General features: G+C 34.3%; 1 long non-coding RNA gene across 1 annotated transcript; it reads left to right on the plus strand.

Annotated features, from left to right (window-relative positions):
• Window positions 1–4,074: 4,074 nt before the first annotated feature.
• Window positions 4,075–6,079, plus strand: LOC118487206. Its single transcript, XR_004880778.1, has 3 exons — window positions 4,075–4,257; window positions 5,161–5,213; window positions 5,937–6,079. It is a non-coding gene; the product is annotated as an uncharacterized LOC118487206 (long non-coding RNA).
• The last annotated feature ends 994 nt before the right edge of the window (window positions 6,080–7,073 follow it).

Below are 7,073 nucleotides of genomic sequence, written 5' to 3' on the forward strand. Positions count from 1 at the left end.
AATAACCACTGAGGTTATAACCTTATGATCACCTAGGATTGGTTAGTCATATGCTTGTTAACTTGTATGCCCATAGGAAATGACCAAAATGCCCTTTTGAAGCATAAATCCGTATTTTGACTATGTGAACATAATTTTGACATGCAATCTGATTTAGTAACATGTTTAGGGATAATTGGGCATGTAAGACTTGACATAGCACATAGTTAACCATCCGATCATAGTTTTACGCTAACGACGCCTTATAGTAGCTTATGTTACCATAATGTGTCGAAACGGGTCAAAAGCACTTAGGTAGGCCTTCCAATCAGAATGTTAGGACTAATAAATCATACCATATGAGTTCAATTACTCATTTGATTTATAGAACCTCATTCTATCCTATCTCCCGATTTAGGAGCCGATTATTAACATAGTTACCTATACTAGGTGCCGGTTGATTCCGTGACCCTTGGAGCTTAAATTGGTCTTATTCTCAAGACTAATTAGCAATCCCAAGTGAGTACATAGTTCCCCTCTTTTACCGTTTTCAAATATTTTGGGGTGATACACATGTACATACATGTTACTTTCGTGCATTTCATGATTTTATAAACATGCTACTTTCACCTAGTACACATATAGTACATGCTTTCCATTGTGTTTTGCTATGTATGTAAAGCATGCTAGCACATTGATTTGTTACACATTTGTTGCATATGTTTACTTAGCATATGTAGCACATTGTTTTACATGACGTTTCTGCTATGTATGTTTACTGAGCATGCTAGCACATTGTTTTTACATGAACATTTCTACTAGGCATGTTTACTTAGCATTCCTAGTACATGGTTTTCACATGCTACATTGGTTATGACATTTGGTATGTTCAATCGGGACAATAATACATTCATTAACATTAGCTACGCCGCTCGGACTTATGTAATGGTACCATAGGAATTGACAACTCCCGTTTCCGACTTCCTGGGTTTGTTTGGAAGTTGGGGATGACAGAATCCGACAACATAATTTAGATAAACCTTTAATTCGTTTAAGGGTTTGTCGCCACAGTCGCAAGGCTTGAATGTATGCGATTAACATTACTGCATAAATGTTTGTAATCATAAAGCATTGTTTCTCTGCAAAGCATAACATTTGATTTAAACTTAGGTTTATTCAAAAACATGTTTTGTACATTTTCTATGGGGTTGAGTAACTTCTAGTTATTCACCATACATGACATTTGTTTTCACATTAGACATCATTACATAGTTAAGCAGATGATTTCCTACTTGCTATGCATTTCATTGGTTATACCTGATACACATGACATCGTACACGGTTTACACATACACATTTTGACATGAAACAAGACATTTTGGTTGGTTATCGATAAGTGACTTATGTAGCGGGGCTATGTGTCATATGATAAAAGCATGGTGGATACGCCGCTGGTACTTCCTATATATAAGTGCTTTTATCGTATTATACATCGTTGCGTTATATAAACCACTTGGGCAACCCATGAAACATTTCATACATAAACATGACATTGTTTTACAAATTACATATTTTATACAAATTCACTTTTACTTGGTTATTCATTTAACCATGCATTATCATTTCATCATCATTTGATTTTCATTGATTTTCACATGGTTTTACAAAGGAAAACATTTTACAAGGTTCATGACTACATTTTATTAAACTCTCCTTTCAAATACAAGTCATGAATCTGCATAAACAAAACCTATGTATCTCACAGGCATTTTTATGCTGACGTACCTATTTTTACATGTGTTTCAGGTGCTAATGCATGATGATGCTTGTGCTTCACTTAGGCGGACTCGGGCCTTAGTGACTTAAAAGACAGTTATTATGTTAGTTTAGTTTGAACTCAAAGACAATGTAACTTTAAATTTTAATAATACATAACTTTATTTGCCATGGTTGTTGAAACAATAATTCTGTCGCCACTCACCTCCCCGGCGTTTCCGCCGCGGTTTGTTGTTTTACGCGGCCGGGGTGTGACAGTCAGGGATCTAGAGAAGATGGAGATTGACATTCAGATCAGGAAGTCTGGTGGTTACTTGGGTAGAATGCAAATCGAGCCTGATCTTATCTCAAGAATCAAGGAAGCCTAGAAACAAGATGGAGAACTGTGGGCAATCTCACAAAATCTGGAGTTAGGCAAGCAGTCGGAGTTTCGTATAGATGAACAAGGTATTATTTGGTGTGGAAAGAGATTATGTGTTCCATCTGACTCCACCCTTCGTGAATCATTATTATTAGAGGCTCATAGTTCGCCTTTCTCTATTCATCCGGGTTCAACCAAAATGTACCGTGACTTGAAGCAGAATTTTTGGTGGAATGGCATGAAAGTAGATGTTGCCCAGTTCGTGGCAAAATGCCTCACCTGCCAACAGGTGAAAATCGAACATCAAAGGGCTAGTGGTTTATTGCAGCCTCTTGATCTCTCTATCTGGAAGTGGGATGAAATTTCTATGGATTTTGTGATAGGCCTACCAAAGACCTTCAGAAAGAATGATGCTATATGGGTCGTGGTTGATAGATTAACCAAGTCAGCCCATTTCCTGCCTATCCAACAAGGTTACTCTATTAGTAAGTTATCCGAAATATTTCTCCAGGAAATTATACGTTTACATGGCACACCATCATCCATTGTGTCAGACAGAGACCCAAGATTTACATCACGATTTTGGAAAGGTTTCCAAAAGGCTTGCGGTACACGTCTGAAGTTCAGTACTGCTTTCCACCCTCAGACAGACGGGCAAACTGAACGAACCATCCAAACGTTAGAAGATATGCTGAGAGCATGTGCATTAGATTGGAGTGGAAATTGGGACGAATACTTGTGCCTTGTTGAATTTGCATACAACAATAGCTGGCAAGCAAGTATTGGTATGCCCCCATTCGAGTTGTTATATGGTCGTAAATGTCGAGCTCCAATCTGTTGGGAAGAAGTTGGAGAAAAGATCATTGAAGGACCAGAAATAGTTCAGGTCACAAATGAAAAGGTCACTACAGCTCGAGAACGGTTGAAACAAGCTCAGAGCCGTCAGAAAAGTTATGCTGATCAACACCGACGAACCTTAGAATTCAAAATAGGAGAACACGTCTTTCTCAAAGTGTCACCTAGTCGCGGTATTCGGAGATTTGGAATTAAGGGAAAGTTAAGTCCTCGTTATATTGGTCCATTCGAAATCCTCGAAAGAATCGGTGAAGTTTCTTATCGTCTTGCTTTACCCCCACAACTTTCTCATGTCCATAATGTATTCCATGTATCCTTACTAAGGGGATACAACTATCACCCGATTCATGTTATCAATTATCCATTAGACATGATTCAAGAAGATCTAACGTATGAAGAAGAACCTGAGGCTATCCTTGATCGTCAGGAACGTGTGACAAGGCGAAAGACGATACCTTTCGTTAAAGTTCTATGGAAAAATCACTCTGAGCAAGAAGCGACGTGGGAAACCGAGGAGTCAATCCGCTCTCAACATCCAAACTTGTTTAACAGTTAGTATTTCGTAATTCTATCACGCTATTAGCTTTTCTTGTTTTATTGTTAAACATGAAACTTATGTTTTTACTACTCCTTATAGTTAGATTCGTTTGTTAGAAATACTTTCAAATTTCGAGGACGAAATTTATTTTAAGGGGAGTATAAATGAAATACCCTACAAAAAAAGTAAAAATATTGAATTAAATATTTAGTATGTATGTATATATATATATATATAGGTATTACTTGATTAAATAAGTACTGAATTTAATAAAATAAATAAATAATAAGAAAAGCGAATGACGTTCAATTGAAAATTTAAATTTTTTTAAAAGATAACTAAATGAAGTTTTAAAAATAACAGTAACTCATTAATAATAAAAATGTTAAACATGTTTAAAAAGGAAAAAGTAAAAAATAGGTGAATATTTTGAGGATAATATTGAGTAAAAGTAAATAAGGAGGACGTGTAGTTTAGAAAATTATATGTGTTCCAAAATTTTACATCTGTCCATATTTGACCACCTTCTTTACAAAGGAATTGACTATCTTTGGGACCAAGGAAGTTGACTGCCTTATCTATTCCTTGTTGACTACCTTATTCCCCAAGGAAACATAGTTATAAAAACGGTACCCGAAAGCTTCAGTTCTCACACCTTCCGCCAACTCAAACAAATTTCCGGTCACCTTGTTTGTTTTTCGGCAAACCTTCGTTATATTCTGACCCTTTTGTTCGTCTCAGGTTTCGGGTATATACATGAACCCATATATCTTTATTCATGTCTGTTTGTTATTCTTACAACTTAATCAATAAACTAAAAAGAAGAACAAGAAAAGAAGAACTTGTTTCCTTTCATGAAAAAGATGAATTATAGTAATGTTTATTATTATTTTTATCATGAAAGTTGCAAAGTCAAAGCTTTCAGTTATCAATATGACACTAAAGTGTATGTCTATGTATATGTATTATATATTATTATATTAATTTTTTTAAGTTATGTCACATTCACTTTAAGTCAAGTTGTTTATATTTACTAGCTTCTTTAAAATTATATTATAGAGATATAAGTTTGATTAAGAAGGCTTTAACATTTTATAAAACCATTTAAAATATTTTTGAAAGATCAAATTTAGTTATTTTGTTTAATATAAAAGAGCGTAATTAGTGGATTCTAAAAGTTGAAATATTAGTAGGAATTATAATACGAGATACTTAAGATATTAACTTTGTCCAATGAAAAATATTACTAATAGTAAATGAATCTTCAAAACCTTTGTAAAATAGTTATATAACTTTTTATGACTAATAATAATAAACGCTTTCTATGTTCAGCCACTATATATTTTTATTAAATATTAATAAGTTTATATTTTATTATCAGTCAACACATAATAATAATAATAAATATAATATTATTATGTATATTGTTGAAGAATAAATTCTTTTAAACAAATTTTACAAATATTTAATTGTATTACAGAAAGTTATATAATAACTATAATTCATTATATTTGGAAGTTATATATATTAATTATTGTCTCGTAAGTTTTGATAATAATAAATTTGATGTTATTATTTAAATATGTTACTAAATAATAAATTAAGTAGATGAATCAATATACATATTAAAATTGAATAATTATCTCTACAGAAGTTACAACCCAGTGTGGACCAGTTAAACATAATTTTGAACCATCATTAAAGGTGCGGATTCCTTCCTTTACTATTTGTATAGTATGGGTTTTTAACTTTGTTCGTTAATCTTCATTTCAAGCTTCGTATTACGATTTAATTAAGTTGTACCTGTTTGATTAATATCCATTGCATTTACTTGTCTAATCCTTTCTGATTCTGAACACAACTTTGGAACCCTATTACATGCGATATTATCTTTATTAAATTGTACTCATTATCGCATCCTACTGATAATATGTCTGACCTGTTATACTGGATTATGGAGAAATATAAAAATATTATATGTTTACCCTCTGTACTCTGATACCCGAGCACGCCCCTACTTGTGGGGGTGACCGCAAGCATGTCATTGCGGCATCAATGGCGTGGCACCGACTGTGACGGTGAGCCTAAATCACAGTGTCTCGCCTGTTCTGAACTCTAAGGAGTGCCGGCTATATTTTTCGAGGCGTATGGGTCGATCCTAGGTTACTATTATTTCTGGTGGATGGTTGTATGATACCCATACGCCATCACACATCGGTTCAGGAGTAGCTAGCCTGTTCCGCCTGTTCTGTTTATTATATATATATACCGGGTTCGATGGGTATTTCTTATAACATAGTAAAGTTATTGAATTCTATCATGTAGTTACAATTGCATTATTATCTATTCTTTCATTTTCATTATTCATCGCTATCGTTATCCGCTCGTGGCATTTTGCTCCTTCGCATTTTTTTTTCTCTTCTACAGGTTAGCAGGGATGGCGGGAAAGTGTGAAGAGAGCTAAAATAAACAAGTTGGAAACTTAGTGTGTAATAATGTATGAAATAAATTATCAGGAATAAATCTTTTGTAAACTCGTTTGGATATTAATAAAATAAGCCCCTTTTGTATCTGATTCTGTAATAGTGACACGTCAGCCCAGAACCGGGCTGGGGTGTTACATATATTTCAAGCAAGCGGAAAGTATTATTCGGGGACTAGGCCATTGCTTCCGCAAAATCAGAAGTCCCGAGATAATACCCCAGATATCACTGAGTATAAAGACCTAGTATCTCAGAAAGAGGGGTCCTTCAAACAAGATTTCGGGGGTTACCCATATATCCGAGAGATGTTACCCACCATATAAGCAAGTTTAAATTTAGGTTTATATCTCGTCACAATCTACTAAATGTGCAAAAACCTACTGGCATATCATCAGTGAGACCGTTTATCACTTTTTGACTTTCCATTTCTTTAGCATGCTGTGATAGTCCACTGATGTACTATCATTTCCTCTTTTATACAACAAAAGTCATTTTGAATTTTATCATGTTTTTGTGCTTTTTCAAATTTTCTAATGTTTTTGGATTTTCAGAAAAATTTTACTCCCCCCTAAAATGCAAAATCATTTAAAGGAAATTTGAAAACAAACTGTACAAACAATGCGACAACTGATATCAAATCACTTCAGATCGCCATCCTCTTGGCATAAACAATCAGAACTCCCCCTTCCATTTTCCCATTATGATTTCAAAACACTTAAGTTTGTTTTAATCAAAATGGTTTTTCCGGAAAATTAGTTTTGTTTATTTTATCACATGTAGGATCGGGGTCATCACATCACTTTGTTTTTAATCACTTGAATGAGGATTACATCAAGTTCAAATTAATGACCTTGATTAATCACTTTGACAGAATAAACCTCTGTACCACTTATAAGATTACCAACCAAACATATACAAAGAATGATGTCGATTCATGCTCCACGATTACCCACTTGGGAGCTCCGGCAAGTCAGGTTTTTAATCAAACATTATGTCCACCCAAGCCTGACCAGCCTTGGGTGATTTTGGTACACATCTTTCCCACCAACATTTTGATTTGTAAAACTCTTTTGCACCCTTT

The sequence above is a fragment of the Helianthus annuus genome, chromosome 2 (genome assembly GCF_002127325.2).
Source record: "Helianthus annuus cultivar XRQ/B chromosome 2, HanXRQr2.0-SUNRISE, whole genome shotgun sequence".
NCBI classification, from domain to species: domain Eukaryota; kingdom Viridiplantae; phylum Streptophyta; class Magnoliopsida; order Asterales; family Asteraceae; genus Helianthus; species Helianthus annuus.